Consider the following 19,803-nt stretch of genomic DNA (forward strand, 5'->3'; position numbering starts at 1 on the left):
CCAGGTCTGCCTTCTGTTACCAACATAGCATCTCTTGTTTACCGATGATTCCAAAAGGGGAATGCAAAATAGGCACAGGTTCTTCTGAGGCTTTTTAAGTTCTTGCTCAATAGGATTCTTCCGTCCTCCTTTCAGTTTCTCTTAATAAAAGACTGAGATTGAGAGGACCATCCTGAGCATTGTGTTATGGAAACCTGCAACCAATTTGAAACCCAAAATACTGGTTTATAAATAGAAGCAATGAACTCACTTCTGAAACGTGGAAAGATATTTCTGAATGCCAAAGCTCAATCTTTTTTTTTTTCCTTTTTTGCTTTTTCCTTGACCTCTATCCTAAAAATTCATCATTGAGTAAAAATTGTTTGTCTATTCATGGCAGTTGCTAAGAGTTTACAAAAGGAAAATATAGATATTAATTTAGCTTGGCCTCAGGTAATGTGTTAAATACACTTGGGATGCATATAATATGAGGTTTTAGTTTGTACAGCTCTTTTCTTTTTAAACTATAATGTTTAAACAATACTGCTTTTAATTAAGAAATCTGGCTTTATTAAAAGCCAGATCTGTGACTTACAACCATTTCTCTATATCTGCTCTCAATCAAGAGAAAAATGGTTTAATTTCTGGAGCTGTGTTCGTTTTGCATATGTTGAACGGGCGCATTGCTTCAGAAACAGTTTTTTTCCATAAATATGTAAAGTTTGCTCTTAAATACCAGATGTACGTTAAGTGGTTCTTTAAAATAATAAACTACACATAGATGCTCTGGGGGGACTGTTTGACCTTTGGGTTGCCTCCCCCTTGAGTCTGATTCAAAGGTGGGATGGGAGGAAGGGACCAGAATCATCTCTGGAGACGGGAAGTTGGCCTGACCTGGCTGGAGTGGCCAGGGAGAGGATGGAGCAGAGCAATAATAGTAGAAGGGAAATAATCAGCCAATATTACACAGAAACATTTTTGATTTGGTTTTGAAAACGCTCTGCGGAAGCTAGAAAGCTGCTAGTTTTGCTGAGGAGGAAAAGCTCCTGCTCCCTTCTCTGAAGGCATTTACAATCCAGTCAGGGGCAACCTCAGAGCCAACCGGGTAGTAGAGTCAAGTCCCAACACGTGGCACGGCAACACCCCGCCACCGTCAGAACCCCCTTTCTTCCCAGAAATACCCGGTAGACCCACGGAGGCTAAACTTCCCCAGCCTGAAACTCGAATGTGTGTGAAACAGATCGGATTGTCATTTCTTTCCTTGCGCAAACTGGTATGAATTTTCAAACAAAAACATAAGAACAAAGGAAATAGTTTTTGAATTTAGTCAGTCTGAAGTTAGCCTTTGACCATTTGATACATTCCACAATAAAAAGGAAGTTGAAGGGGAAGGGGAAAAAAAAAAAAAACCTCCCCCCCCACAACAACAACAACAAAAAAATTCAAGGAGGATACTGGTAATGTTTTCCACATTTGAATTTTAATACATGAAACAGGCTATAAAACTTTGGCCAGCTGCAGTAAATAAAGTAGCAGTGGGAGGTATGCACCGGAAACTTTGCTGCAGAGAACACTGGTGGGTGTTTCTTTCCAACGACACACCTTCGTTCTGGAGTAGAAGCCTGTTATAGTAACTTCAGACCCATCCCAGGGCTAGTTTTATTCTGAGCAGATCTGCTTTATAAGTCCCCTTAATAATTCCTCCTGATTAAAGAATAGACAGCTTTGAATTCTCTTGACCTCCATCCTCTTTCGCTTCCTCTCTCCCCGCCTTCTGAAAATCAAAACAAAATGGCTTGATAACTTGGAAGATGATATAAGCATTTCTTTCTGCAGCAGCTTGAAATCGTGGTGGGGAAAACTGGTTCTGCCTCGGCTGTTATGTTATCTCATTTAATTGCTAACATATTGTACTTAGCTTTTGATTCATAAAATGTTTTCCTTGGAGTTCTGAAGTAGGTCTTCAGTGATTTACTAAGTATTAGTGTAATGAAAGGGATTTTTTTTTTTTTTTTCACAGCAGCATGGCTCATAACACTAACGTGAATGTTGTAGACTTGCAGGCTTTCTAGATGATATTTGGCCGTGCTCTTCCTTGCCTAGAAACCTTCGCTGGCTTTCCATTATCTACAAAATAAAGACGAGTTGATTAAGCCCCATTACCATTTACCAAAAGCCTCATGTTTAGCTATTCCAATATGCAAAAATGTTTCCAGCAAGACCGGTCTGTGCAAATTACCAGAATTTGCCCTTTGTGTTCTCCTTAGGTAGTTCTTCCACGTCTTTAGGGCTTGGCCTGCCCTACTCATTTCCCCCTTGTCCATCTCATTCCCACCACTTTCAAGCCTCAGACTCAAATTCTGCCCCTTCCAGGAAGCTTCCTTGTTACCTCCACCTGTGACTGTCCATTTTTCCCCCTCCTTCCCAGAGCTCTGTGATTCATACTGTTGGCTATTTTCTTACCTGGTCATGCAAAACTATATATCTTTTAAAGGCCTGACTTTGGCCTTACCACCTATATGGTAAATCCTGGAGTACCATGTCTTACATTAGGCGCTCCGTGAGCATCACCTCAGGCCGTCTTCCCAGGAGCCCTTTGAGAGGAATGGTGATGTCCAGTTTAGGAGTTGGTCGAACGGGCCTTCTTGGGTTCGAGGAGCTCAAGTCTGGAAGCCAACCTGAAACTCGGGGACAGTGCCTCTATGTTCCACACCCTTTGTTTATTACCACTAGTGCTCCCCACAGATGAGCTCTACCTGTGCCTTTCCAGGTAAGAGCTTGCGATTTTCAAATCTTGATAAATGCTCCTTGATGAAGGAATTCCCAGGCATCCCTTGGCTAAGTTCCTAGGGCAACCTTTTACCCAAATGCAGAGTTAAAGAATTTTTCCTCCAGTGCCATGGTATGCTAGATTAAAACCCGCACTGTCTAAACACTTAAGTCAGCATATCTGGGCTAAGTGGCACAAGGTGTAAACTCTCCTTACTAGGGTCATGAAGTAGTAAATTTTAAATTATTTCTCTTACCAAAAACCACCCACATTTCTGACAAGAGTCAAAGCAGAAATCTCTGAATGTGGGAGAATAAGGAAACAGGTGGGTTTGTCACTAAGCTAATTAGACATTCTTACCCAGATAGAACCCCCATGTGCCTCAGATACCTCCATGGTTAATCCTGATAGTAAATCATTAGGTTTTTATAAATTATTGAAATGACAGTTCTGCAAAAATAATTCTCTCCAGTCTTCACTCAGTATTCAGATCCACAGATAAGACCTGAAAGCAAAGCTTTCAGATGACCTAATCTCCTCTTTTAACTGAATAAGAACAAAACCCACATCAAAAATGTCTTCCTGTGACTCTGTATGTGCTTCTGATTACTTGCCAGTAGAATCAGCAATGAAGGGATCACTTAGCTGAAGATTTCTTTCACAATTAACATATAACATTAGTGTGGTTCCTAGACCCTTTTCGCTCAAAGTCCATTTATTCATTTCCAGAAACATTTATCAAGAGCGTTTCCCAAATGCCAGGCTCTTTGCTAACACATGGTTTCTGCTCTCCAGGGGTTCACAGTTTAGTAGAAAAGGAATCATATTTAAAAACAAATTGCTGGGCGCCTGGGTGGCTCAGTGGGTTAAGCCTCTGCCTTCGGCTCAGGTCATGATCTCAGGGTCCTGGGATCGAGCCCCGCATCGGGCTCTCTGCACAGCGGGGAGCCTGCTTCCTCCTCTCTCTCTCTCTGCCTGCCTCTCTGCCTACTTGTGATCTCTCTCTCTCTGTTGAATAAATGAATAAAAAAAAAAAATCTTAAAAAAAACAAAAACAAATTGCTATGGCAGTACAGCAAACCCCATCAGAGGGCAGGGACGCAGCCCTCTGACCTGGGAGGGAAGGATGCCACTGTTCTTGGTAGAAGAGTAGTGGTCTTTTTTTTTTTTTTTTTAAGATTTTATTTATTTATTTGACAGAGAGAGCGAGAGATCATAAGTAGGCAGAGAGTCAGGCAGAGAGAGAGGGGGAAGCAGGCTCTCTGCTCAGCAGGGATGCTGAGGCAGATGCAGGGCTCAATCCCAGGACCCCGAGATCATGACCTGAGCCGAAGGCAGCAGCTTAATCCACTGAGCCACCCAGGCGCCCCAAGTAGTGGTCTTCTAAGGATCTGTTGCTCTAGTTGACTTAGGGTGCAGGAACCCTGTAAAACTCCCCACCCACACCCATCCTCCACAGCATCCCTGAGACCCCGTCCTAGAAACCCCAGGTAGGGGTGTGGCATGCATTCAGAAACCAGGCATTTCAACTTGAGAAAGAAGAAGACAGAAAGAAAGAAAGAAAGAAAGAAAGGGAGAGAGAGAGAAGGAAGCCATGCATTTCAGATATAAGCTAATCCTAGCCCAGTTTCCCTTTGTTCATATAACATTTTTAATTTCAGTTAAAAAGAATTTATCAGAAGAAAATTCATGGGGCGCCTGGGTGGCTCAGTTGTTAAGCATCTGCCTTCGGCTCAGGTCATGATCTGAGCCCCCCCACCGGGCTCCCTGCTCAGCAGGAAGCCTGCTTCTCCCTCTCTCACTCCCCTTGCTTGTGTTCCTTTCTCGCTGTGTCTCTGTCAAATAAATAAATAAAATCTTAAAAAAAAAAAAGAAGAAGAAGAAAATTCATTAGGTGATAAAGCACCTTTTTGTATTTAATTGACATCTGAACATATGAGAACTTTTACCACTTAGAGCCTCATAAGATAACAACTTAGTTTTGTTTCATTGTTCTTAAGAAAGGACGATGGAATTCTAGATTCTAAAAGCACCCCAGAAGTCATTTAGCTTGTGGCCCTTATTTTATTGCTGAAGCCCAAGGCCCAGAAAGGGGGAAGTAACCCAAACATGGACGTCCACTAGTTAATGGCCAAGCTTGGATAGAAACCAGACAAGCCAGCAGGGAGAGCAGCACTCTTTGTACCAAATACCACACCACTGCAGTGAACTTCCTCTCTAAGCCAACACCATAGCAGTTTCAAAACTGTGGCTGAGGCTACAAGGAAACCCAAGAAAAAATTATTTTGATTATTTTATTGAAGAGTAATTAACATACCATGTTATCTTAGTTTAGGTGTATAACATAGTGATTCAACAAGTCTGTGCATTACTCAGTACTCAACATGACAGAAACCCTTGGCTCCTCGTTAATTGTTCCTTGGCTTCATGCAACAGGAGACAGTCATGGGCAGGCATGTGGTATTTCGGGGAACGTTTACTGGTACATATAGTCGTGATAGTGGCAGAAGTCAGAAAATGTTTCCATGAAGGTCTGACCCATAGAGGCTTTGTCATCTCTGTCTTGCTCTTCTTACATTTTCACAGTTTGACTCCGTAAAGTCACATGTATATTTGAGCAGATGCCGCATTTCTAAGTAATTATTACCGTAGACTCTCAGGGATCTTATCTATCCTCTCTATCCAAATCCCCCTAAAATCCCTTGCCAAGCAGTCATCCAGACTCTATCAGCCCCCTTCCTCCAAGGATAAGTAGCTCTAAATGACCACAAAGCCCATTTCTATCAAATGTTGGGAAATTCTTCTTTATGTCCAGCCCAAATTTACTTCTCTCTGCAGTCCTCATTTTTCTGCCTACTGAGGTTACCCCTAAGTCAAACCCAACAAATACATTAGAAACTTAGAGTTCTTTGAAAATGGTCTGGTCAGTTTTTTGTTTTTTTTTTCTCTAGACTAGGTATTTTTATCTTCAAATATTTGCCACCACCTACCCATCCCCCTCCCCCAGTTAAAGTTTGGATTTTATGACTTTCTAGTGCATTCTCCCTATTTTAAAAGGAATGCTTTCTTTTTCAAGGACTTTTTAGCATGTAGAGTCTCAAACTGAGCACAGTGCTTAAGGAGTCATCAGGGTGAGCTAGGGTGGGTCTATTACCAAACCCATTCGTATCTTCATTTAAAGATCCTCACAGGATCCTATTAGCCATTTTTTTTAATTTATTTTTTTATTTTTTAAAAGATTTTATTTATTTATTTGACAGACAGAGATCACAAGTAGGCAGAGAGGCAGGCAGAGAGAGAGGAGGAAGCAGGCTCCCCGCCGAGCAGAGAGCCCGATGTGGGGCTCGATCCCAGGATCCTGGGATCATGACCGGAGCCGAAGGCAGAGGCTTTAACCCGCTGAGCCACCCAGGTGCCCCCCTATTAGCCATTTTTGATGCCTTCATCATCCTGCTGGCAGATACTGAATTTCTAATCAGCTGAAATCCATAAGCCACACGCATCTCAACTACCCTTGTGTACATTGTGTTGTACTGTTACAAAACTTCACGTTATGCCTTTGTGGGTTTTTGTGGGGGTTTTTTGTTTTGTTGTTTTTTTTGTTTTTCTATACCTGTGAATTTCATCCTGCAGCTTCGGTCTGTTTCCAGTCGAAAGCTCTTCTTTAGGTCCTCATTCGGTCACATACTCTGCCAATGCTGCCGTTGGTTGTTTCGATGGGTGCCATTATTGCCCTTAGCAAAGCCATGAATAAAAATGTTAACTAGGGGAGGACACAGAGCAGAGGCCTGAGGTTCAAGGCTACAGACAATCTCTCAATGCTTATATCGCCCTCATCCTTTGGGTTTACTATTTTATCCAGTTTTGTTCAACTAATTTTACTCTCCCACTGTCCGCCTTCTCTCATTTTTTCCTTAGCATTATCACAAGACAACGGACATGTGGCATTTCCATGAATGAGGAAGTGAGGTTTGTCCACAAAGACTTGTTCTTGGTGGAACCAAACTGAGTTTGAGAGGTCATTGCCTCTCTTTCAAAGCACTTCAAAACTATCTTTTAAATAGCCCGTTACAGAATTTCGCTCAGGATCTTAGTCATCTCCGCCATCTTTCCATAGCTACTATATAGAAACCAATGTAGGTTTCTCTCTTTGATTAAGCAATTTGCCTATCTATAGTGTTTCACCATCTAGCCTAGTCTCCACAATTATATTTCTGAGAGCAGACTAGCAGACTCAACTGACTCAACTTTTTAAAAAATCTATATCAATAGTGTACTTTATTTTAAGAAAACTTAAGGGAAAAAAGAGGGAAAAAAACTTGAAGAAATTCTTTTTATTTTTTAAAACTTTTCCTACCCTTTGGAGATAGTCTTGACATCCAACATATATAAGCTTAAGGTGGACAATTTGAGGATTTAGTGTATGTGTATATTGCCAAGTGATCACCACAATAAAATTAGTGGACACCACTATCCTCTCACATAATTACCTTTTTTTGTGTGCCTGGTGATAACTTTTCTTAAGATCTACTCTTAACAACTTCTAGATATATACTAGAGTATTGTTAATTACTGTCCCCTTGTTGTACATTCGATCCCAGAGTCTATTCACTTTATAGCTGCAAGTTTGTACCCTTTGACCAACATCTTCCCATTTCCCCCAGCTACCACTATTCTACTCTCTTATTTCTTTGAGTTCTTTTTTTTTTTTAAGATTCTATGTATCACATATGAGAACATACAAGTATGTATACAAATACAAAAAGTATTTGTCTTTTTCTGTCCAACTTAAAGAAATTCTCTTAACTTTGGATTAGGTACAGCAGCTTCAGAAACCTGGAGCTCCCCATTTGACATTTCTGCATTCACGTAAATGAAAGTCAAGAGGTTTTAAATACAACCATAGCAGTGGGACCACTTGTGCTCCATTGATAGCCCCTGAGACGAGGGGTTAGGATCTGTTACGTGGCCAGATCCCACAGCCGTGGGCCTAAACTAGGTAGATCCCTTCTTCCCCCCACCCCACCAATACCTATTTTACCCAAAACAGATCCTGTGACCTGGAAACAAGATCTTCTCTGTTGGACTGTCAAACCCAAAAGACTCCCTTTCTCCACTTCTAGGACAAAATAAGCCTAGTTCCCCAAATTGTTTTTCCCCTAAAGTATGTGTTTAACACCCTGGTGTCATGAACTTTATTTTTTTTTTTTTAAGGTGGGGAGTATATCCTTTTTATTTATTTATTTGAGAGAGAGATCACACGTAGGCAGAGAGGCAGGCAGAGAGCGGGGTGGTGGGGGGAGCAGGCTCCCTGCTGAGCAGAGAGCCTGATGCAAGGCTCGATCCCAGGACCCTGGGATCATGACCTGAGCCAAAGGCAGAGGCTTTAACCCACTGAGCCACCCAGGCGCCCTATGAACTTTAAATGAATAAAAACAAAAACCAGTTGTTTTCCCCACTTCCAAAATATAAAAGCATATTTAAACGATACTCTTTGACCTCATCGTATCTTTACGATGCCTTTCTTCTCAAATAATAGAGGAAAAAGCAGGTAGATGCTTTGAATAGCATAGTCACTGTCATATTTTTAAATCGAACTGTGAGTGGGGACAAGGACACAATGCCGAACTGTCCATAGTTTAGAAAAGGCACAACCCTTGCATTTTAAAAAGGTGGTATTATCCTTGTTTTCTCAAGAAAGCAGATCTTCGGGGAGGAAAGATAATATTGTATATATTAGCAACTACACAGATGCTCATTCCCTCGTTCTGTGTCTTCTGTACTTCAGATCCTTTGGGGGTTATGAAATGTGCGCGAGAGTCTCTGAACCTGTAGGCCTTTGACTCAGGGAGAGGGGCGATAACACAAGTATGTGCCTGACTCTAATGCAAGGTGGAATGGTGAAGTGACCTAAGAAACAATTCAGAGAAGGACGAACATGGTCCAGCCTTAGGAGACCTAAGGTTTCCTAAGAAAACCTTCCTGCAAAAGGTGTCATGGAGCTCATATTAGTGTCTGTGTAGGATCTCAGCAGTTAGGAACGAGCTAGAAAGGGCATTGCAGAGCTATCAAATAAAGTGATTAAAAACAGATGCAGAATATAAAGGATCTCATATGCCCAAATCTGATGATGATACGGGGCTGGGCAGCACCGGCTGGACAGCCTTGGGTGGAAAGCCCCTCCTCAGAGCACAGCAGCTCCAACAATTGGCTCAAATATTTCACATGAGAGTCCACAGGAAGAGCGAGTTTTCATGTATATTTTTTACATCCAAATTAAATTAACTCATGGAATTTTCCACCCTTAGGAATTAAAGTAGCAGCTCATGAAGTAATTCAGTTATGTCATTCATACCAAAACAGAAAATTCTGGAGCAACTTGGCACTGTTTAAAAGCTGAGGCTAGGCCTTGGCCATTTTATATTTTTTCAGAATCTGTGGTCGTTGTGTTATTTTAACTTTCATTGTGGCTGTAAATTTTTCAAATCAAAAGTATCTTAATTGCTTAGAAAATAGAAGTGTAAAATGGGCTCAAAATAAGAAGAGGTTTTAGGCAAAGCAGCTTTAAGAGGGAAAACCTAAAAAAAAAAATCAAAAAAAATTTAAAAAGCTTGAACGTCGCATTTCTGAAACACGAGGATTCTACCTAATTGGCTGACATTCACAGTTGTACATAATTATAGCTTCCCCTGCATCCATAAATCAACTTACAACTACGAAGTTGAGTTTAACCAAAAGATCTCTCCAGTATTAGATAAATGACATCTTCTGGGTAGCACTGTCCTGATACAACAACCACATTCATTTCCAGGCAGTTCATTGGTCACACCGTCGAAAACCAGGGTATCGAGTTTCCACATTTTAATTTCTCGTTTGCCTTCTCCCCGGCTCCTGCACACGGACGGGCCTCGTTTGGAGCCGAAAGTGTGTGAAAGTTATGGGGGAATGGTAGTTTCTGGGTAATGTTTCTGTGAGCTGCCCAAATTCTTCCCCCTGTAGTCTAGATGGGAAACAGCTGGTTTTTGTTTAAAAAGCTGTTTTGCGAAATGTCTGAATCTTGAGGTGTAGAACTGAGGTCACCAGTAAAAGCAGGTGCTCGAGAACAACTGAGAATGACTCTGGGGGCCAGCCGGCCTGTAACCTTCTGCAGGGTACTTCCTAGCACAGGAGAAGTGTTGACGTTGTCCCCTCTGTTTAGCACACAAGCAGATAGAAGGAAGTAATCACATTAGCGGTGCTATTAGGAATTGAGTATGTTTGAACGTAGCCAGCCCTTGAGTGAATAATTAGCTCAGTCTTGAAAGAAACCAAAATGGTGATTTCCCTTGCTAAAGCTTCAAATGCAAAGGTCCAAGATTCTGGCTTCCTTTAGATGTTGTAAGTGCGTGAACTTCCTCTTTAAAGACACCCACAGTGGAAGAACTACCATTTCCAGTAAGTGGTACCGTAACTGAGGATGTCCTGCAACTCCATGGACACAATCTAAGGGTGAAAAGAAACCTGAAATGGCAAGACCAGTACCAGGGCAGTTTTGAAAAAGGCAAAGTAAGAAACATATGGAATCACTAAAGGCCAGTGCACGTCAGATATCCACCAGTCTGAAGATGAAAGGAAACAACCCCCTCCCCTGGGAGCTGGAGGTTATTAGCAGCTGTTTATCCAGTCGGGAATAGAGATTAACATTGTAACTTTTTTTTTTTTTTTTTTTTTTTAAGAACTAGAGGAGAATTTGTTTGGGAAGTTGGCTCTTCATATCAAGTCACAGTGCATTGCCAAAAAAAACTTCCTTTCTCAGAACTCATGTACGAGAGTTGAGCAATGTTATGATTCTCTGAGAATCTCTGGATTACCAAGAGTCTATCTCCATTAAATGGAACAGAAAAGGATAGAGAAATGGATGGATGTCTGCCATCCACACATTCCCTTGAACTCTCGATGTGAAAAAGGCTGCTTACCGTTTCTCCAGCCTGCCACTGACGTGGGGGGCGCTCTTCCTACCTCCACATTCCCCACTGCCCCCCAGCTCAATCTTTACCACTCTGAGACGTACCCAAATGGATTTTGTACGTGCCTACTCCTCATAAAATGCTTTTTCGTGACACATTGGGGAAGCTATTCAGTACCACGTGGAGCTTCAGTCTCAAAAAAACAAACAACGTACTTGGATATTGGTATTCCCCCCCCCCCCGATTTAATGCTACTCTTAATGTCATTTTCTTTTATTAAATCCTTTCTTTTGCTTTTGATCTTATTTATAGCAGAGCCACTGGTCATATGGAAACTATTATTGTATAGCTGGGAGATGAAAGACTTCACTGCAGTTAAATACAAGTGAATCATTTGGGTCAATAATACACACACACAGTGAGGTACCATTTGTGTCCGAAATGCCCTGTGTTGTTCACTTTGTAGTAGAGCCGGTGAGTTTTATAATGGGCTTTACAAAAATCTGCCTTTTGTCCAAAATATGTAGTCTGACAACATGAAAACATGTTAATATGCAGCCCTTCGCTGCATCTTCACATAGCTGTAATATCAAAATAATGCCACTTCTTGATGTAAAAATAGAAACTTTGATTTAAAGTTGAGATGTTACCTCATCGATGTTAAGTGTCCGTTTTAAAAAAAAAAAATTTTAAGTAATTTGTTTCAAAAATCTACCCGTCCTTCAGAGCCTGTCTGAAATGCCACCTCCTTGATGAAGTCCCTGGTCTCTCAATTTGGAACATTTTCGTCCATCCTTTAATACCGTGCACAACCTGGTACTCCCTCATGACATTCACTTTCTTTTGTCTTAAATGGCTCCACCATTAAGATGTAGGAACCTGTAAATGATAGATGTGTCTATCATTTATCATTTCTTCTACAAATACCTAAATTGTGCCTTGCACGTAGCACACATCTTAGAGGCATTTGTTGAATTAAACAGTGTTCATTTTTTGATAGAAATGTGCAAAACATATAGTTGACAATGTCAAAAGGTTTTCAATTTCAGGAATAGTCTCACAGGTTTGTGCCACGCGTGTCGTCATTAACTATTTACAAAACACCCAATTGCACGTTATAATATATAATATTACAGTGCTACACAGTGACCTGTACACCCAGTCCCTGCCCTTGGGACACTTCCATCTCAAGACAAGAATGGGCTTTATGCATGGCAGAAAAACAGAAGCATTGAAGTGTATGTCCTGCCCTATCAAGCACTGTCCTTGCGTGAATATTCACGGGGTGGGGGGGGGGCGAGGGGGTCCGCAATGAACAGTCAGGGGAGAGCCCTGTCTGGGTCCAGCAATGATGAGAGCGCTGGAGACCCAGACAGCCGACGAGGAGTGCGAAGATGGGGATCTGTGGGACTAACAAAAGAGAAGTGGTTGGTGAGTTGTGCAGAGGAAACCGGCTCTGGGAGGCAGAACAGGGAGGGCTTGGCTCAAGAGCCTTGCTGATATGGGAGCGAATGCAGCACATGGGAAACCATGAGTGGGTAACCGAAGCTGAAGATGCAGGAACTTGGAAACAGGAGGGAACTGGAACGGTCCTCCGGTGTCCAGGTGAAGGACACAGGTGCACAAGGTATCGATCTTAGACTTGATCCACAGAACGATGGAAAGCTGTGCTGGAACCTTGACATGCAAGGGTTATGGGCAAGGAGTAAAACATTCAGAAGGGGAATATTTAGGAGGTGATGGGGAGGGAATGTTTCATTAGGCTTGTTACTCTTCCACTTCCTTTCCAAATATTTTACAATAAGCTTGTGTTACTTGGATGATAGGAAGGGCATTAAAAAAGAAAGGCCAGTTAGGTACAGCTAAATCCCTAGGGGTTGACCTCCTTGGCTGGCTACAGAGCAACTTGTATAGAATCCAGTCCCATGGTTGTACACAAGCTCACAGGTGTGTTCGTACGCTGGGATCGGAACTCCCAAGCACACATCAGGTGTATAATCATATTTTCCTTCAGGCCAAACAAAAGAAGCTACGTACCAGTCAGCGCACAATTTCACCATCATCTCTGTGCTGGATAGACTTGGTTCACTAGGCATGGAGTAAGTTTAGTTCCCTACAAACTACTTAGTAACCTGCTACCCGGGGCCGGAAGGGGTGATAGGGACTCCACGAACCACCTGCTGAGGTTCTCACTCGGAGGACCACATCCAGTTATGGTTTCCACTGCAGGAAAGTCATGTAGAGACTTGAGGGCGGAGGGTGGAGATACAGAGGAGAGAAATGAAACAGGTCTGATGGATGGAACGTACGAGTTAAGAGAAAAAAAAAAAAAGATGAACTGAAATCAGATAACACCCATTTGCATCTCTTGAATTAAATCACAGAATCATTCATTTTAACCATTTTTGTGGACATTCCTGGGAGTTTTGGCCTAGATGATCATGTGACAGGTCCCTGCCAAGTCAGGGTCATTTACATCATGTTTAAGCCCTCTTGAAAATTATTTTATCATCTGGGGAATAAAAATTAAAGAAACCTCCCTAGAATTGCCCTATGAGGAATTACCTTAAATTTCAGGCAAAGCGTAAACGAAGCTGTGAGATTTCTGGGGGAAGAAACAGGTGTCCTCTGGAGTGAGGGCGTCTTTCCCTAATACACATCTCCCAGGAATCAAAATCCAAACAAAAGAATTGCATCGGTTCTGACGTTAGTGAACAGTCCTTTAAATGTTTAATCACAGGAGTTTTTCAAAAGTCGTCTGATAAGTTTTTCAACTGAGAAATATGGAAGTGATCTTTGTGGTTGAAGGGCGTCCCAGATGTTAGGGCTTTCTCGCACAAAGGAGTTGGTTATTAGAGGCGGGTCTCGTTTTCCACCGCATCTCAGTGCCCCTGGGACTGTTCCCCGCAGAATGCGTCCGCTGCTGCCGTTCCGTGAGCTTCCAGGAGCCATCTGTGAGCCATTAAAGTCTGCATGGCCGCCTCCTACCTCTTTAAAAGATGCACTTTTGGACTAAACGGTGTTTTGCACATTTGGGAAAATAAGTTGCTTTCCTCTAACATGAGGGAGATCTGGAGAGATCATTGAGACTGAAATCTAGCGCTCTCCAGCTGTCATGTGTGATTGATATTTCGTGGGGAGATGACCGTTCAGACATCCACACTGCTTTCTGTGTCAGTGGGTGTCTAATGACAAAGCCCATCAACTTTTCTTTCGTGTTTGTGGAGGAAGAGAAAGAGAAGAGAGAAAAGTAAAAGTTACCAGGCATTTTTTTCCCTTTGTCCCATTTCCTTATTTTGTTTCTTCTAAAAAACACCTATGTCAAAAGGAAACATTTGACCCAAATACCATTAATAACAGAGTTTTCTTTTGCTATACCAAAAAGTTCCTGGTAGCCTGTCGAGTTTTGTATCAATGTTGCTCGGTCTGGAAATTGATGACAAGTTTCCCGAAGTTCCCATCCTACACTCTTTTAGAAGGATTATGGTAGAAGAGAAGAAAGGGAGGTCTGAAAGCCGGCTTTGAAGCAGTTATCTCTGGAGATAACATTAACAAGGATTGAATAACTGCCAAATGAAATTTAATACATTTTCCCATCCATGAAATAGGCCTCTTAAATACAACAGAATAATTACTTTCACAATACTCCCTGGAAACAAAGAGAGCAGAAACACCGAATGTCTTTTTTGTTTGTGGTGTTTGTTGTGAGCCCAAGGATCAGGATAAGGATATTTACCAGGACGCAACGCGTATCCCCACATTACAACAGCCTTGCCAACAGCCACCTAATTTGAGGCTGCATGTCTTTTAAATCTGTTTATGTTGGAGGAGTTGTGGCAAATATTAAATTTTATAATTTAGTTAGACATCTTGGCCTTGGCCATCAGTGATGAGCTATGGTGGTTTTTCCCCTGTGATAAAGAAAAAGAAAATGGTTTTCATATTCATATCTATACACACACACATCTGTGTACATGTGTGCACACTTTCAGAAACAAAAGCTCCAGGAAGTAAACCCCCTTTGTCCCTTAACTCTGCTCCCATAAACACATACACACACACACACAAACACACACACGCACACACACATCCCAAATCAAATTGTTTGATGCTGTTATAAGTTTTCTGAGCTCAAATCCTGTTTTACTCTTCTTACTAGACGTTTGCCAAGTCACTTAACTATCTCCAACCTTAGCTTTCTTCTCTGCAAAATGGGGAGTTTGGCCTAACGGGGTTCCTTCCAAGTTTCACAAGCCCTTTTAGTCTCTATTCTGTGAGTGGAAAGTGCTTCTAATTAATATATCAATTCTTCCCTTGGAAAGTAAGGTTATTTAAATTACATGGTGCTTTTGTGATTCAAAAGAAGTAATGTACTTCTAAAGATATTTAGTTATTCCCAATGTCAAATTAACACGGGAGAATTTAGATAGCTGTGTCAGGGTTTGACTACACCTTGACCTGAGATGCAGGATGGCTTAGATATTTACACCCAAGAGCCATGATTTGGGGGGCAGGCTATCTGGGCAGAAGGGGCAGCCATGCTTGGACCACTTGATCTCCCCTCTTCTTTTGTAGCTCATTGAACCAGTTCATGGGGACACCTGGCCCTAAAGTGGCCCATTCAAGGGATGGCCCATGGGTGCTTCAAAATGAGGAGCTCACCATCAGGTGATCTGTGTGTTCTGAACTCAGAAATACTAAGACAGGGAGTTAGCAGCAGTTAGTACGGAACCTGGAAGAACGTACTGAGAGATGCATGAAGGGAGCGTCCAGGCTGTCGCCATGAGGCGACAGAAGCCAGAGAGACAGAGGTACCAGCAGAGGTATGAGAGAGGCTGGAATGGCCCATGAAAGAGAAGGAGTGGCCTTAAGTCTAAAGAGCTCTCTGGGTCCAAAACCCAAATTATGAATGTCTTTTCCTTTGGGAGACTTACTGTTAAAACCACCACACTAAATTAATCAGTGCCCAAAACTGCCTCAGAGGATCACTGTAAGCTCCATGAGGTCATCCAAGTTACTCACCCTCCTCTCCCTAGCACCTCCTGGAGTAACAAGCATGAAACTGTATTAGTAAGTATTTCTTGGATTAACAAATGTACTCTTGGGTCAATCAATGAACACTTATGGAATAATTTTGAGATTTTAGTTTTGTCTTTTACATTCAGCATAAGTATATCTAAAACCATATTGTATGTAACTAAGAAGACTATTCTTTTTTTTTTTAAAGCCTTTCTTTTTTTTTTTTTTTTTTTATTTTTATTTGACAGACAGAGATCACAAGTAGGCAGAGAGGCAGACAGATAGAGAGAGGGGGGGAAGCAGGCTCCCTGCAGAGCACAGAGCCCGATGTGGGGCTCGATCCCAGGACACTGGGACCATGACCTGAGCCGAAGGCAGAGGCTTTAACCCACTGAGCCACCCAGGTGCCCCCTAAGAAGACTATTCTTAAAGATTGCAAAAAAAAATTATAAACGGTATTGATAAAATTAACTGCTTTTTTAGGCTGGCTTTTAACTTTATTGTTTACCTAGATGAAAATGTTATCCAAATAGGGCTTTAATGAAGTATAGATTTTCTAAAAATAGGTGCTATCCCTAGAATTGATTTGTAGGTTGAAGGAATCTGCTTTTTTCTTATTATAGTATTACATATTTATTATTTGGAAGATGGACGAGCCCTGACCCTTGTATATACACATAGCTCCTCCTTCTATTTCAGAGGGATTCTGGTGATGGGGTGGGCTAGCCATCCACAGTCTTTCTTCCCTTGTCTCTTATGTGACCAAAAATGCTGTTTCTGAAAGAGAAGTAAACGGGGTTAGGACAAGCTGCCTGTGGCCAAGGAAACAAACAAAGCAAGGTTAATTCTTTGGAATGCGAGTCCACAGTCCCAGTCAATGGAATTGATCCTGAGGAATCAGGCTCAGTCTGGACCCATCATCATTCATTCATTTGACCTGGAAAGTACATAGTTTATACGGCAGGCCTTAAAACATCAAGAGCAGGGGCACCTGGGTACACCTGCAGGGGGCACCTGCTCAGTCAGTTAAGTGCCTGACTCTTGGATTTTGGCTCAGGTCATGATCTCAAGGTCAAGAGATAGAACAGGCATGCATGCACTTTCTCTCTCTTTCTCAAAGAAAACCCCCCAAAAAACCCAAAAAAAAAACCAAAAACAAGCAAACAAACAAACAAAACTTCATTCCCAACTTCCTTTATGGAAAATGATTTGGTATATTTGAGATGAGCTAAGATGATCTATAGAAAATAAAATTAGATGTAAAATGTATGGCTAAAATCCAAACAAATATAGTTGGAACAAACATTTTATAATTGTCAAACATACTTACAATATCATTTAAGATTTTACTCTCATTGTGCAAGAGGATTTAGAATCAAATGCATGTGAGCAAAATAGGGACAGAGAGTGCAAAGATGATCATGAATGAAGGTAGCTTGTATTCTGAAGGTGTTTGAACTCCATAGACTCTTATTTTTATGTCGTATGCAGGTATTTTCAGATAGTTTCACGTAACAGTATCTATAATTACTGTGTACCTATTATATAATAGTAGCCTTGCATATTACCTTCCTTTGCAATAAACATGGGACTCATTCTCTATCACTTGGTGTTATTTTCCCATTTGGGATTTGAATACCTTGTCCATGGTTACACAGCTAACAAAGAAGCCGGTTACATTTAAAAATCTAAATATTGTTGGCTCTCATTATTTTATTCTTTTTATTCAGTAGAGGCAGAGAAAGTATAAAGATAATTCATTGTGGGCTCTTTTTCCTCTTGTAAAAACTAATCTGAATGTGATCTAGAAGGAAAGAAAGAAATGCAGGATCAATATATGAATGTATTTCAAGTGAAAAGCAAAATAATAACCTTAAATTACATCATGGATGCTTACAAGGAAAGCTTGAGTGTTTTAAGAGAACGATTTTTAACATAAAAGGGATTTACATCTTTGCTAGACTCAAACCTGTGGTTACCTTCAGTGATTCCAATTCACAGTCATCTTCTATGGAAATTTAAGAGATTAAACCCATTGGGAATACCAATAAATACGAATCAGCACTATGGTAATTATTTACGTTAACATTGATTGACAAACTCAAAGAGCTACCATTTGATCAAGCCCTGAAAATTCATCCTTACAAGTTGACACCTTAGATTGAAAGGATGATCATCAATCGAATGAGTCTTCTAAATGCACAAATATAAAAATGGCAAATCAAAACCTGAATGGAAAATAGCTATCACTCTTTTGTTTGGAACGAATATAAAAACAGACCAAGAGCGAGTAAGAAATGGTTGGGGGCGTCCGGTGGGCCTGACCTGCCTGGAAGTGATCCGGCGTCAGTTACCAGAGGAGACTGCAGGGGCCTGGTGGGGGCGTTGCCTAGACAAAGGAGGCTTGCACTTGTTCCATGGAACTCCAGAAGTTGAGACTAGAATCAGTGGGTGGAATGTACAAGGAGGCCGACTTGTGATTAAAATGGAATGGGCTGCTTTAGGAGGTAATCATGGTCCCCTTACATCTGTAGCTCCCACATAGAAGCGAAATAGCCACCATTCAGAATGTTCTGGGAAGGGACGCAGGCACACAGGTGGCAGACAGCCCTGGACTCTTAGCCACAGCATTCATTTATACTCCCCGATGCTCACGAAACTTTAAATCCTTTATATTCTTGGTATATTTTGAACCTGAGCAATTAGTATGATTTACGCGATCCCTCCCCTTCCCCCTGAGTTATTTCCTTCTGTGCTGTTTTGGATTATATAATGGTGATACTTTATACTAGGTTGCCTTTAGATAGAATGTGCTTCCTTCGGTTCTGTGAATTTTATTGTTGTCGGTTCAGATTCTTATTGTTGTTGCGTTCTTTGGAAACACTCTTCTAAAACATTTGGCAGCAAAAAGAGGGAAGAGTCTGCTTTGTGGGGTTTTTGTTTTTGGATTAGAAAAAAAAATAAACTTTTTGATTCGTAGCAGTAGAAATCCATGGTTAAATATTTTTAGGGTCAGGCCCACTGTCCTGCATCCATGTTCACCCAACAATAGGCTCGGAGAATAACTCCTCGGAAATGCAAACGAAAATGTCAGCTAGTCCTGTTCCTCTTGGTTTGCAAATGCTTAATGGTGTTGCCTTAAGGCATTAAGCTATAAAGTCCGCGATAGGCTGTCTCACTGTCACTAGTGCCACATCTCTGGACCCCAGAGTGGGTAGTAGTAGTTAATAAAAAGCTCAGCAGTAATTCTTCCAGACCAAGTCATCATGCTGTACTCCGTAATTTTATTCATGGAAACCTAAAGAGTGTTTAGAGGATGGTGTCTTTCTAGGATCAGAATAGTGGGAGGAAAAAAAAAAAATGGAAAAATGTCCAAACATCTTTGCATGGCAATGATGGCATTACTGGTGTGTTTAATAAAACCTTTATTGGTACATTTTCCGGTGTGGTGGCATTGGCAGAAACGGTCCCCCTTTGGATTTGGAACTCAGCAGCTGATGAAATGCAGTAAACATTAATTTGGAATGGGCTGCCAGTTCGGGAAAGCCAGGTGACATTTTATTATATTTGTACCGAGCAGGGGCTGCGTCCCATACTGCTGTAGCTTCCGCTGTCAGAGGCTTAGCTGGCATTATGGAAAAAAAAATGGCAGGCCTGAGAATCTTATCCCCTGAAATGAAAGTCGAATGCCAAATTGAAATTCCTGTAGGATTTCCGATAGCAATGGGGGAATTGAGAAGCCCACAATTAAGCATATGGGCATTAAGATAATTGTCAGATCTGTTGGCGGACATGATAGAAGACAGATGGGTACGAATCAGTGCGCTCCACTGCAGCACCCTGGGAGACAATTTGACGTTTTACCTGCCTGAGCTACTCTGCCATATTTGTCACTGGATGTACAGCGCGGCATCTTACGGAGTGTGAAGGGTTTTGCCGGGCACTGTAGGTGCAAGTGTGGTCCTTCAGCGCCCTCTAGTGAAAGGCATTTGGGAGTCTCGTTTTTTCCGAGGCCCATCTGTCTTCCTTCCGCAGGTCCTTGCTGCCCTCCCTCTGGTTCCCGCTAAACTCTGCGGTTCCTCTCACCCT

At 41.7% G+C, this 19,803-nt stretch overlaps 1 protein-coding gene across 15 annotated transcripts in view; it reads left to right on the forward strand.

Moving 5' to 3' along the window:
- The window catches only part of TCF4 (transcription factor 4), a 357,366-nt gene that overhangs the window by 326,740 nt on the left and 10,823 nt on the right, over positions 1–19,803 (forward strand). The gene's annotated exons all lie outside the window — the stretch shown is intronic.

The sequence above is a fragment of the Lutra lutra genome, chromosome 12 (genome assembly GCF_902655055.1).
Source record: "Lutra lutra chromosome 12, mLutLut1.2, whole genome shotgun sequence".
Lineage (NCBI taxonomy): Eukaryota > Metazoa > Chordata > Mammalia > Carnivora > Mustelidae > Lutra > Lutra lutra.